General features: G+C 39.8%; 1 protein-coding gene across 1 annotated transcript in view; it reads left to right on the forward strand.

Annotated features, from left to right (window-relative positions):
* Positions 1–2,828: 2,828 nt before the first annotated feature.
* fat2 (FAT atypical cadherin 2) overlaps positions 2,829–15,111 on the forward strand; it is a 98,786-nt gene continuing 86,503 nt past the window's right edge. Inside the window, exon 1 of the mRNA XM_024260406.2 lies at positions 2,829–3,254. The gene's annotated coding sequence lies outside the window, so the exon portion shown is untranslated. The remainder of the gene's footprint in view (positions 3,255–15,111) is intronic.

Here is a 15,111-nt window from a genome sequence, read left to right on the forward strand (position 1 = left end):
GATTAATGGCTAATTGTCCCCCCCCCCACTATCAGACTCAGGCTGTTTTAATTATCCGGCCAACAGAGCCTCTGAGACACTCCCACTGTTATTAGTGAAGCAAAGACGGACTTTTAAATCTGATATTTGATGTTTTAGTATATTGGTAAAACTTGATGTGGTGTACTTTGTTTAGTCTAGTAAGGATAACGTACACAGAAGTCTGCAAAACTCTACTTTATGATGCCGAGACGTCTTTCAGTGGTTCAAGTTAACTTATTTAAAAAAAAGAATAATAATGTCACAATGAAGAAAGAGCCAAATAAATAAAAAGACTTCAGAACTGGAGAGTCCCAAACGGTTAAATTAATGTTTTAATGTTTTATTTTACTTAAATATTTATTGTGAGTGCATGCATATTTATTCATTTCTTTTATTTATTTGTTAGTTCGTTTAAATGAAATGTTTGACAATATATAAATATATATATATGTATTTTTAAACTAATGTTAATTCCTCTTTGTTAGCTCCAGGGTTTACATTCTATCAACTACCGTAACTCTTCAACCGTTTACACAGATTCCAGCATTTGTTGAAGAGGAGAAAAGCACTTTGCTCTGCACTCAGTAATGTGCCGCTTAGTGGCACAAATCCAAAAGGAAAAGCTGTTTTTCTCCACATCACAATCAGCTGATTTTCACTGATCTCATAAACCAGGAGTATCTAAAGAGAGTCCTCGAGGGCCGGCCTCCTGCTGGTTTCCAGAAATTCTACCTTATCTGTTGCTGATTACCTGGATCAGGTGTTCTTGGCCAATAAGGAGGGTAAAATCAATTATAATGTGTCTTTTTTGTTGTTTTCTTTAAAACATTACAATTTTTCTTAGTTTTTGCTGTTAAACCTGAAGAAAAGGAGACTTTCACTTTTTTCTTCTCTGGTTTTGGAGGGAAAGAAAAACATGAAAACTGATATCCCACAGTTCATCATCGTGTTCCTGCTGCTCCATCCCAGGTGGCTCCAAACTACTCAAGTTCAACACTTTTTTTGTGCCCCCCCCCTCCCTTTTTTTGTAGAAATGCCATTCTGGAATGCAACTGTGAACTTGACAAAGGTTTACATAGTGATCCCTCGATCATGCAGGAACCATGACGGCTCCTGATAACGGATGACAGATCCGACAGCACGATCAGGCCTGCATCTTTTGTGCCTTTCATCCAATGGAAGTCCCATTGTTTAATGATTAATGAAACAAAGAGGGATAATCGACTTGTTTTTTGACAAATATGTATAAGTTGCTGACATATAGGCACATTTTTAATAATTTTCTTAACTATAACTCACAAAAGTGCTTTGCACAACACGAAACTGATGCAGAATTGAGTAAACATAAAATGTCAATACACATGTCATGATACGATACATATCACACTACACATGTCATGATACGATACATATCGAAATACACATGTCATGATACGATACGTATCACAATACACGTGTCATGATACGATACGTATCACAATACACATGTCATGATACGATACGTATCACAATACACGTGTCATGATACGATACGTATCACAATACACGTGTCATGATACGATACGTATCACAATACATGTGTCATGATACGATACGTATCACAATACACATGTCATGATACGATACGTATCACAATACACATGTCATGATACGATACGTATCACAATACACATGTCATGATACGATACGTATCACGATACACGTGATGATACGATACATATCGAAATACACATGTGGTGGTGCAATACGTATTAAAATACACATGTCATGATACGATACGTATCACAATACACATGTCATGATACGATACGTATCACAATACACGTGTCATAATACGATACGTATCACAATACACGTGTCATGATACGATACGTATCACAATACACGTGTCATGATACAATACGTATCACAATACACGTGTCATGATACAATACGTATCACAATACACGTGTCATGATACGATACGTATCACAATACACGTGTCATGATACAATACGTATCACAATACACGTGACGATACGTATCACAATACACGTGATGATACGATACGTATCACAATACACGTGATGATACGATACATATCGAAATACACATGTGGTGGTGCAATACGTATTAAAATACACATCTCATGATACAATGTGCATCTCGATATATAGTAATAGGCGAGATTTCACTATTTTTTAAGTTATGACTTGAGAATTTTTGCAACAGTAAAATAGTAATATGGCCTTGGCAATATTACTATTATTGTGTATTGTGATATTACACTGAATCCATAATTTCATACACCCCTAGTCATACTGTATGTAGTTTTCCAAGTAATATCCTGAAAGTTAACACAAATACCTCTGAACTTAAGTGGCTGAAGTGATGATAAAATCTGAACGATGTGGGCCGTTCTGCAGGATCCTGTTGGGACAAATAAGAGTTGTTCACACAGAAGTAAAAGTGAATCACGAGCCACTGCAGGTCTGACATGCCCGGACTCGCTGTTGGTCCATCAGGCTCCGCTGAAACAAAGCAGACAAACAAGCGTGGATTCTGGCTCCGGTGGACGGCGGGGTCACCAAACCGTCGACCTTTGAATGCAGCAGAACCTGCAGAACTCAGAAATCAGGGATTCAAACTCTGTCAGCGATCAAGGCAGCCACTCCCCCATTGTCCCGCTCCAATTCCAGAATGAAAAAACTCATTTTTTAGTTTTCCCAGTTATCCATGTTTGGACTTGAAAGGAATGTTGTGGAAAGATCCGTGTGGAAAAACATTTTCTAAAATGTTTAATGTTTTCCTGTGTCTTAATGAAGGTAAATGCTGGAGTCTGAGCCGACATGATGGGACTGGATGTACAGTATCAACACTCGCTGCCCAGGAGCTGCTTGGCTGAGGACCAAAGGCCTCAGCCTAAAGGCAGGGGAAGGGGGAGGGGGCGGCCCACAATCTGTGCACATGGAGGAGGCGTGTGCACGTCGGTGAAGGAGGAGGGCGGGTGTGAGAAGTGGGTGGAGATGTGACTTGGGAGCGTGTGGAGGTGTTCCTTGCTGCACTTTGGTGCAGCTCGGTTCAGAGTGGCCTCGCGTTCGGCTGCTGAAACCAATGCCTTCTGCTGCTGTTCCGGCTCCTCATGGACCTCATGGAAAACCTCTGCGGAGCAGGTGGGCCGTCTCCACTCCACCAGAGGAGGTGTGAAGTTTGAGGAGAAAGTTTTCCTGGAAAAGTTACTAACTGGACCTCAGGTACGTTCGCTCTCACTCAGACTCTGCTGTGTGGAAGAGGCCGAATATTCACGAGGAAGGACTGAGTTCACTTCATCTATGAAGAAACCTCCCAGTATATGCCAAGATCGGCTCATTTTACTCGATTTCTTTGTAAATACAAATATTTTAGTAAAAAGTCTAAAATGTAGGTCAATACATTTAAATGAAAACGGATCTAAATTTGGTGTTTCTGCAGGAAATAGTTCAGAAATCCACAATGTGTCAAAGTTTGAAACTTTATTCCCAGTTAAACATTTTGAGAAAATGTGATTCAGTTTAAATCATTTATATAGTGTAAAATTTTTGATCAAATGTTTCAATACAAAATCTGCATGTATACAACTTCTTTCATTTTTAATATGTTCAACAATAGACGAAAAAAATATATAATTTGATCATTTTATTATAAAAGAAAGTCTTAATTTGTTTTTTTTTTTTACCCAGCAGAAACCCCAAATCAACACTAAAACTTTGTGGTAACTTTTTATTTTGTTTAGTCGTTTATCAACACGTCTAGTCACTCAGTTAATAAGGTAATTTGCAAATTAAAGGAACAATACCAGCCAAAAAGGGAAAAAAAAATTAAATAAAATAAAACCAAAGTGTCCATTTTTAATCAAATGTTTGCATCCTGGTATTGGCGGGACTGCCCACCAGCGTTACCATGATGACTTTTGCACAGTGCCTGACCCCCAATTGGTCAATCATCAACACAAGACTACTTATGGTTATAAAGGACTGTGGACAACCCATGCATGTTTCCATGGGAACAAATTTAAAGAATAACTGGGGCTGTTCCTTAAAAACATGGAGGAAATGATGTATGTTGGAATGGAGGTTTAATATTTTAACTATTTTAACTATTTTAACCATCGACTGTTTCAGAGAACTTCAGTGCGTGGGATGAAAAGGAAATGGTTTACTTGTGGTTTCAACCAAACTATGTCAATTTTGACGCCATTTTTTTCTGATTCGGATGCCGCCATGTTGGAGCCGCTCTGAGTCCATGTTTCTATGGTAACCCCTCTTACCAATCAGGAGAGAGCTTGATGGAATGTGAGAATGCAAGCTGCACAAAATCTATTAATTAAATGCTTTGAAAGTTTGATGTAAGACCACCTGCTTTTATTGAGGCATCTGATTGGTCCGTTTATAACTTGAATTACTTTAACCACAGAAAAAATAACAGAGTAACTAATGTTTATTACTCTATAGACGTTTATGGGATTTTGGCTTCTTGGAGCTACATCCTGTTTGGAACACCAGGGGGGCGGGGTCACTCGGTCCAGTGTTCATGTACAGTCATGTACAGTGTGGAGGGTCTGTTTAACCTAAAGATAGCCCCTTAACCCCTCGGTGTGACCTCTCACCTCTGAATGACATGACAGAGCCCCACAGTCGTGGCCCCTCCCACATGCTGCTATGACCCCCCCCTCCAGGGTGTGCGGTCTGATCTTGTGCAAGGCTTTCATTAACAGGGGTAAGGCGGAGGTGTCATCATGATCATCCGTTGGGGAGATTCCACTCTCATGTGCTCACACTCCAACACAGATGTGGATCCAGAAATGACGGTTTTCCTGAGCGCCAATCCTGGTGGGGGTGGGGTGGGGGTACCTTTGACTGATTCATTCAACAAGGATCTAAAATCATGGCTGTGGAGGTTTCTGGAAGGTTCAGTAAACAATGATCTGATCTGATGAAAAACTCTTATTTGGACACTTTTTAGTGTTTTTTTGGAGACTTCCTGTTGTTGCACCTGTCTGAGGCTCTCTACCTGTGACAACTGAAGATGAAAGAACATCACAATGAGCAGGACGAGCGTTTGGAAATGTAAAGCAGCTGGACAGATAAGATCTGAGTGCTGTGCTGCAGATCCACCTCATTAACTTTTACATTAGCGCGGCGTCAACATCACACCGAGGAACGCCACACTCTTCTGGAGGCTTTGTTGTCTTGCCAAACAGTTTTCAAAAGTTTGCATGTTTCATATTGAGGCATCATGCAGGCTCAGGTCTGGAAGTTGGAGGTGTTTTGCTTCAGTCGAGCACGATTGGGATCTTCATGAGTATAAAGTGGTTCAGAAAAGTTGAAAGTTGGATATCTGCAGGTTGAGTTGGTTGTTTCCAGATGTTCGTTTTACAGAAAACGATAATTTATGCAACTACAGAGATTACTGGTTACATTATTGACAGATCAAAAACCATTCCTACTTAACAAGTGACAAAATGACCTTCCTGACATTCTTTAGTTCTTCTTCTGAATTTAAATGTCTACAATTTTGAAATTGTAGACATTAACTCTGGCAGCTACTTTCTTGTGGAAAATGTGCTCGTAGTCGGCATATGCTTGTAGAAACACATTAATTTCTGTTGCCGTGAAGTATGAAACCCTTCTGGTGTTTGTTCCTGTTGCCATGGTGAATCCTAATGTCTTTGCTCCACTGCTCACGACTTTTTATGGTCGCGAAGCTCGCACTTGATTCTGAGTCCAACGACTCAGAGTTGGTTGAATAAACTCTTTTCATCTGTTCTGCAACCGAAAACTCTGAGTGTGTGAACTTTAAGTTCAGATTTGAACTCTGGATTTGTTTAACCTGCTTCTTGAAACGCGCCCGGATCTAGAATGTATAAAAACGAACTGTATATGTTTTTAAATTGGATAAACAAATATAGCTGCAGAGCGGCTCATTAGAAGTCAACCTCTGACTTGTGGACGAGACTGTTGATGTGGAAGTAACCCTCAGCTGATATCCCATCATACCTTTGTTTACACTGTCTCCTGCTAGCTTACAGCGCCGCTCAACTCCAAGCTAACATTAGCAGTTTTGGAGCTATCGAGTTTAGATCCAGATTCCAACTCGGACCAGGAAAACAAAGACGTTCATGGATCCGTTTGTCTGCAGGAGGATGAATCAGAGTGGGCGGAGTCAGGAGACTTTGGTCTATATTTCAGTTGCATCACATATAAGTGATTTTTCAAATTATCCGCCCCTAAATTATCACGATTTCAATAAAGAAATGAGAACATTATTTTATAAATTTTCTCCATTGTGAGAAAAATGTTTCAAGAATGTGTTAAAACACCATTTTCATGAAAATGGGCTTTTAATAAAACACTAGATCATCAGCATATGCAGCAAAAAGTCACTCAGCAACAAAGTACAGAGAATTTGATAATAAAATGATTACAATCATTTAAATCCCACATTTACAGCATAGATTAGTGGACAAATGTGTTTTTAATCATCAATATATGACAGTAGAGGATGATGACTCACATCTGCAGCCCTACAGAAGAGCCTGGATCGAGTTACTTTACTGTTTTCTTTGAAAACCTGTTGATTCTGAGCCAAGACGTTTGAACAAAAGCGTTTCTGCTCAGGACGCGGTCACAGTACGGAAATACAAAGAGGACTGACATTGATGCCCAGATTACTGATGGTGACACGGTAAAGACCGCGTCGAGCTGCAGCACATCCAGGTTATGAAGCACAAACACACACAACATGCTTTCATTGTTAACCACACCGCCTCAGGTGTTTACCCAACAACACTGTAGTTGTCACACGGCACAAACGTTTTACTCTGAAGGAGCTCCAACATCCCTCAGCAGAACCAATGAGAACAAACGTCCTCCAGTTTATTACCATCGTTGACTTTTTCCTTTCATTCATCTTTGATGAGCTCTGCTGTTTATTAGTCAGAGCGAGTTAGAATATGAAGAGTCTTCTGGTTTTGTTCTGAGCTTTATTAGTGTTTGATCAATCCTAACGGGAAACTTTCATGTTATTACTTTAATTAAATGCATAAAAGTTTAATTATCTTTAAAGTTCTAATTTTATTCTCTGTGATCCTAAAAGATAAAGCTGTAAAAATGTATTCACACTTGTGTCCCCTGTGTGGATGAATGTTGGTATTAGTTGTGTTTTTGTGGTCGATAACAGTTATGTTCTTGTGTTTTAACACTTATATCGTGTTCGGGTCTAAATCGACCCTTTCACACTAGAAAACGGGTCAGTTTGGACACAATATAAAAGTAGCCATGCAGCCATGTTTGTTCCAGCCTCTTTCCATTCTTTTCTTTTCTTTGAGGAGACAGTTGAGACATCTGCTGGACAGAAATGCTGTTTGTTCAGTTACTTTATCTTTTAAAATGTTGGCTTTTCTATTTCACATTTTCTACGTCGGATGTTCTTTCCTAGATGTTGCAAATGGTGTCTTGAGTCCTGCAGGTTCTTGTATTTTTCAGGTTGTTGTGTTCTTTGGGTTCTGGTGTTCTTCAGGTTCAGGTTGTGAGATGCAGCTCAGCAGGAGCACGACTGAACAAATCCAGAGACCAGAAGGAAAGTCTATCAAACAAAGTTCATGGCGTCTGCTCGGGTTCCTCGTTTTGCTTCTGCATTTATTTTAGGAGGTTTAATTGGTTCATAAAACACTTTACAGGCTTCAGCTTTGCTCATAAAGATCCTGTTTTATCTCATGAACCCCTGAAACTCTCCTCTCTTGAGGAAAAAGTGGATTCAGGCTTCATGTTCTTAACATCTGTTATTATCTGAGGCAGTTTTTGGATGACGTCAGAAAATATATGAGGCAATCCTTTTCCATTGTCAACCTCTGAGCTTGAAATAGTTGCTGGTTCTGCTTTAGTGGATGTTCTCCCAGAAAACACTCTGAGCGTTTCTCCTCAGGGTTCGAGTCCCTGCAGACCGCAGCAGCACAGCTCCATCTCCATGTCTCCATCAGAGCTTCTCTTCAGCTCTCGGTGGGCGTGAGAGCGGCTGGATTTCTCGCCGCGCCCTTCCCAACCTCAGACAGCGCCGTGACCCGCCCTGGCCTAATCCAGGAGCTCTAGAACAAATCTGAGCTTCTCCGGCTGGGAAAAGTTGAAGCGTCGCCGTCGTGCAGAAACAAAATTTGGAGCAAAAACTCTTTCCTGGTTCCGAAAAGCGGCGGGTCATTTATGGCAGCAGATAATGAGTGCCGGCCGAGACGGCGGGGCTCTGAGCCGCTGATAACAATCACGCAGGACGGAGCGCTGGAGGACACTTCCCATTAATGACAGCTGCAGAGACTCGTCCAGACCCACCTCTGACCCCCAGAAGCCCCCCAGCCCGGTTTTAATTACCATCCACAAAGGCCTATTAGAGAGGAGGGAAACTTTTTACAGTTTTGTTCAACTCCTGTCCTGAAGCCTCCCTGACAGCTTCAGCTGCGTTTCAGTGTGAATCTTTATTTATAAGCACTCTAGGATGCTGAGAGAGAAAATTAAACTGAGAACATTTAGAACAAAAAAAAATAAAAAACTCAAAATACAGATGAAGTTAAGTAAAACTAGTAAAACAAAATGAGATTTTAGACATCTCCAACAGATCTGAAAGGATTAAAACCCTTAAAGGTCATTTTTGGTGTTTTTCTTTTTAATTTTCAAGAACTTTTCTGCAGTTCCATTAAATATGCAACAGAAATGAACCTAAATACTACCAAACAAAAATAATGACACCTTAAAAGATCAAATTTGAATAAACAGAATATTTAGTATCGCTTTTGCAGCTTTAATCTCATTCATGAAAGTTTGAATTTCTGGAGTTTCTGAGGGAATTTCTTCCTGTTGTGTCGTCTTTGTGTTCATGATTTGAAGTCCTGATGTCGGACCGGCCCACGGTTCTGATCGTCATCAAGGCTTTTGATGTTCTTTCAGTTCAGATCTTCTCTAAATGAAACCTCACCCTGAGCTCTGGTCTACCCAAATAATGTTTTTGTGTTCTTTTTAAAGCCCCATAACCCAACTTTACTCATCCCTAAGGTGTTAATATTAGACTCAATAAAATAATATACAAACTGTAATCCAACAGTAAAAATGATACGATCAGAACTCTTAGAGGATGGATCTTTTTTGCGGGGAGGACGCCGCAGAAATCTGCCGGTCAGATTGAAGGTCACCTTCTCCTTCTGAGGACAGAATTTAGGACTTTATTTTGACAGTTATGGTGCTGTTGGCAGAGATTTCAGAGAGTGAATCTCAATAAATCAGCCTTAGAGGATCTCCATCAAAACATTTGCAACAAGGTCAGACAGACGGAGCTGCATTCGTAATGCCAAGACTGTTTTTAATCAAAGCAGGGATTGAAAAGTATTCAGAGCAATAATCCAGACAGAATCCCTCAAGAAAAAACTCAGGTAAAAACACACGACCACAATCTGTGATGGAACAATGAAGAGTTCTGCGATCCTTCCTGATCAGATGTGTCACTCTGAGACAGTTTCCGTCACAACCTGGGATATCTTCTCTAAAGAAATGGCTTTGGGATCATTGTCAGGAAGTTACTGTGTTTTTTAGAAACAAACTGAGACTAGAGGACTCAGACGGTCTGATGGAGGTCGGTTTGTTTCTGTGTGGAGGTTGTGGGGTTTTGGTCGTGTGGGTCTGTGAAAGGTCGTAGATGAGCGGCTCTTAAGGTGAGCGCAGGTGTGTCTGCAGCTCTCTTGAGGCTCGTGTGAAAATGGAACAATCATTGTAAATGTGACGCTATGATCAAGATTTTATCGATACTGCTCCTCTTATCAACACCTTGTGTACTCCACTAGCAGAAAACAACAATAACATAGACGTCTCAGACGCTGTCACCTCTCCTCTAGAATCTGGTGTGTTTTAGCGCGGTGTTTGATCAGGTCACTGGTGTTACCGTCCTTTGAGACCGCACACGCTATCAAGATCTACTTTAGACACTTTGGACCTCTTTGCTCACGGCCGCTCTTCCATCCGTGTGCATTCGTTGTCACTTGTCAGCCCCAGGAATATATTTGTGAGAGACATAGACTGTAAAAGCCATTTTCTAATCTAGAAGTATTTATAATAGATGTTGCACACACCTGTGACGTACAGGTGATCCTCGATTTGTGTTTTCAACCATTAAAAGAATTTTACTTTAACTTCAGCTTTGAGTTTTATGCACCAACAAAAGTGTCTGCTATTTTTAGTGAAAGACTCAGACCATATACTTTTCACCGTTTTTTTTTTTTTAAATTTAATTGTTACTTCGTGAACTTTGAGCTGACATATTTAATCCACCATTTTTTCAGTCAAAATAAAATGTAAAATGATAGATTTCTTTATTCTTTAGTAAAGAACAAGCGTGAGCTCACGAGCGCCTACAGATCACATGGAGGCACAGGAAGACTTCTCTTTAAAGCCAAACAACTTGGCATCCCGTCTGCTTGACTGTCAAAAGGGATTGTCCTTCAAAAATGCCCAGTCAGCAAAAACGCCGCGAGCCGTCTGCTTGTAGCGCACAGAAAGGATTAAAGAGGATTTTCTCGTTGGGTTTTTGAGAGGAACCAACTTTTGAACTCTTCTTTCTTGGTTTAAAGCTTCATGTTGGAGCTGTCAGTGCGGAGAAAATCCCCGTTTCCACCAACGTTTCCATCCTTTCATCGACACCTGAAGCTGCCTTCAGAACTTCAGTGAAGCTGTTGTTGCCTTTAGCCTGGAGGAGAGCAGCTTTAGGCATTTAGGGTCTGACATTCAGGGCTCGGAATCCTGAAGGAGGGAAACTAAAATCCGGCTTTTCACTTTTTTCTCAACATATTGTAAAAGTGAACACTTAATAAAGTGACAGTGAATAAAAGCTCCCATCCATCATGGCTCAATGCTGCAGCGCAGTCATTACCGCCTCAGATTGTTGTTTTTTCTCACTTTTTTGTAATAAGATGGAAAGAAATTGAACTTGGTAATTATGCAAATGAGAGTCTGGAAGTGAAGTAATGTGGAAGAAATGATTTTCTCTTCCTGCTGACTGGTTAGAGATATCCACTTAGAATATTGCTGTTCTTCAGTGTCATGATAAAACCGCCTGGTTCATACTATTAACAAGTCAAGGACACATTAAGCTGTTATTACATGAGCTGCTACCATGGACCAAATGAAGCAGATTGGATTAGTTTCTGTTTTATGCTCAGACTCAGATGTCAAGAAGAACACATTAAAACACAGTTTATTCATGGAGACCAAACCTGTTACGTTCTGAAGGATGAAAAGACTTCACAAATTCAAAAATGTGTGTAAAAAATGAATCAAATTGTTCATTTAAAAGGTTGATAAAAGATGGAAGACTTATATATAAACCAATAACCAGATTTGAGTTATTTGGCACAATTCCTCTTTTTTTTAAGTAGATCTTTTATTTTTGACATTATTTAGAGTTTGAAGGAAAGCACAAAAAAACAGAATGTACATGTAGAATTTCCTGAAACACCAAAATCCTCATAAAAACCTAATTTAATGCAGTAATTGATTCTCTCGTAAACATTCTTGACTGTATAAGAAATGAAAACAGTTTAATTCTGGCTCCAACCAAAGGAAGCCATTTTTTATGACCTAGAGGCCGCCATGTTGGAGCCAGACTTTGTCAGTGAGCTGTGATTGGTCCGAGTCTGTCTAAGTTATTGTTTCTATGACAACCACTCTCACCATTCAGGAGTGAGTCGTTCAAAGGCCACACCTCTAACACTTAAAGGCGGGCTACACAAAATCTGTCAGTCAAAACCTTTGCATGTTGGAGGTGGGAGCCAGCAGGCTCCGCCTACTTTTATTCAAGCACCCAATTGGTGACACCCTCACACCGCATGTCGCTGAGTTGCATCGCACCATTTGATCTCGGACTCTAGATCATTTAATTGAGCATCACCTTGAAGGATGAAAACACAGAAAACATATTTTTACATGATTGGAAATGATCTCAGACTTTCTTCTTCTTCTTACTAAATGGATGTTTTTCCTGGATTCATTTTTGAACCAAAAACACTTTTGATAGAGAAACCTGAAACACAATAGTGTTCTAATAATAATATAATAAGACTGACGTAAAGTTTGTTCATGTATGAAGAGTTTCATTTGCTTTAGTAAATGTTGCCAGCCTCTCATTGTGATATTACATTGCAGTGAAATCCTCTGTTCTTGGATTACAGTTGGTCTGTAATCACCTGACACAAACCAGGAAGCAGGTTGATGAAACGAACACAATCCCAGCAGGTGGAGGAAGAATAGCTTCATTTTTAGCTACAAAGAACACGCCTGGATTGTGTTCATCCGTTTAGAATTCGTCCCTCACTTTTAATAACAGGTGGAGAATTTCTGCTCCGTCGGGCGCTCTGGTCCAGCGGCGAGGACAAAGGCAGGCCGGTAACAATGGCGGCCGATAATCTAAGAGCTGCAGTGGCAGCCTCTGAGGGGGGGCCCTGCTCTGCCGTTAGACTGACAAAGACTCGGCGTGCCGGCCTGCCAGTCTGCTTTTGGACGGGCGGTCCCTGGGAGTCCCAGGGAACGGGAAGGAATCTCTGATAAATGTTTGTCCTCTTCACCCTTTGGTTTGCTTTTAGTCCTGAGAGAAAACCAAACGCTCAAACAGGCCAAAAAACAGAAATATTTCTGTTTAAAGCGAGGCTTTAAACTTTTGCTTTTCCTCCAACGATCACCCAGGAGAGATTTCCAAACTCATTTACAGTACCTTCCTCTTCAGATCCACTCTGTGGATGTTTTTCCCTCCAAACACACGTAGCTTAAAGCTTCTTCTTCCTTTGGGTTCTCCTTTGAGTTCACACTGCAGTGAACCGCACCAGAGTTCATTTGCAGGAGAACAGAGAAATGTACCAGAATTCTCTGGTTTCGGGTGAACTTTCATACCATGTGAAGTGTACAAGCTTCCACCTCAGTGGCCTCGTGGTAGAGTGTCTGTCCTGGAAGTGGAAGGTACAAATCCACGATTGAGTTATTTACCGTTTAAGCAATAAATGCAGATCAGGTGATTCTGTCACAGAGAGGCCAGACTGAGATGGTTTGGACATGTTCAGAGGAGAGACAGTGAATATATCGGTAGAAGGATGCTGAGTCTAGAGCTGCAGGAAAGAGGTCTAGACGACATATGACAAAATCTCTTCAAAATATAATTAACTTTTCACAATAAAACACTGCAATTGAAAATGCGATCATATTTTTGTTCCTAAACAGACTGTAGAGATGAAAATAAACACTTCACCCACAAACTGCTGCAGACTCCTGTGTCTGGTGTGAACGAGGCGTAACGGCACAAAGCGGATTCTCTGAGTCAGAATCAGCTGATTCACGTTGATCGTACGAACGTACAGTGATTTACGGTTTGTGTTATTTAGGTGTCGCTGGCGACGTTTCAGGGGATAAAGGGTGAGGGGATTGGACTGAGGGGTTGAACCCCAGGCATGGGTCAAATGTGGAAGAAAAACTTAAGTTTTATAACTTTACCACATTTTGCCATACCTAATGCACTTTATGCTGCAACGGAAAATCTCTTGTAATTTTATGCAAGTTGCTTGTAAGTTCTGAGACATTTCTGTGACACAACGATACCATGGTAACGATGTAAAAGTTTAGATCAACAACTGGAAAAGTTTTATTTCATATATTCAAACTTTTGCAAACTTTCTCCAACATATATAGATTGTTTTTTCTCTTCAGATTTTCTAATTCCTCCGAAAAATCTGTTTTTGTAGAGAAAATTATCTTTTAATCTTTTTAGTTGCCCTAAAAAGAGAATTACAAGTATTACTTTCTCCAAGTTTCATTACTTTTTTCTGTATCATGGAAAGTTGAAACCCCTTCACCACCACCCGGCGGTGTACAGCCAAACAGCTGTAACGTCAATTATCCATAGAAAATCCCCAAATGTCATTTTTGAGGGAAAAACTCTCAGTTTAAAATCTTCTGGACCTGCAGCAGATCCAAGATTTGTGTGAACACGTCTCTGTGTTTTCCTGCTCCTCTAATGAGGCGTGAAAACCGTCTCTGGAGTTTCTGCAGCTCCATCCGTCACAATCTTTGCTGTTTGACTTAAACTATATTTAAAAAAAGGAAAAAGGAAGGCCTTATTTTAAATGTTTTCCACCAACCTGCATCTAAACAAAAACATAAGAAGGAGGTTCTCTTTGTTTGATGCAGGCCTGTCAAACTCCGGTTCTGGACAACTGCTGGTTTTACAAACATCTCACCTGAAATGATTCATCTCAGTCAGGTGTGTTCTTCCAGGAGGGATCAGTAAAGACGAGATAAGAAGCAGCAGAAGCCCCTCCAGGCCTCAAGCCTCTGACCTAATTATTGTTCCCACCAAACATGGAGTCTAAGATGTCGAGCTGCTCAAAGCTTGAAATGCTTTTTATAAATAAAGTTTGATTTAATTTAGCAAAAGATAATAAAACAGAAAAAGCTTCAATTATCTCAACTATAACAGCATTTTTTTATTTTTTACATTTGAAAGATTTTTTTTTACTTTTACTTTTTTACAAAATGGTTATCTTGATTGAAGAGAAGTAAACTTATTTACTCAAAGGCTTGAAGTTTTTTTCAAAATAAATGATTCCTCATATCTAGAATCTGTTTATTTATAACAAACATCATCTTTGGAAACTACTGAAAGAAAAGAATTAAAACAATAAAAAAATAGCTTTATTATCAACAGATTATTTTTAAAACCATTCAAGATAACTGACGTCAGATTTGGTTAAGGTAACTCTGATGATTATATTTAAGGGTGGATTTATACGTGACTGACACGATATTCTGAGGGATTTTCTGCTTTAATCTCAGCTAGAATCTGTGTTTGTGGAGTAAATTGACTCTTTATTAATGAATGAAAATAAACTTCCAGGAGAACCAGACTCTTCTGCTAAAAGGATGAGATGGAAAGAAAAATACTAGAGCATCTGTTATAGAAAAACAGACAAAATATTAACACCAACAATCACATAAACATCCATACAGTCTGGAGTTTCTGAAAATAAAGAGATAAATCAGTCAAAAGAAAAAGTTTAAA

The sequence above is a fragment of the Oryzias melastigma genome, linkage group LG10, assembly GCF_002922805.2.
Source record: "Oryzias melastigma strain HK-1 linkage group LG10, ASM292280v2, whole genome shotgun sequence".
NCBI classification, from domain to species: domain Eukaryota; kingdom Metazoa; phylum Chordata; class Actinopteri; order Beloniformes; family Adrianichthyidae; genus Oryzias; species Oryzias melastigma.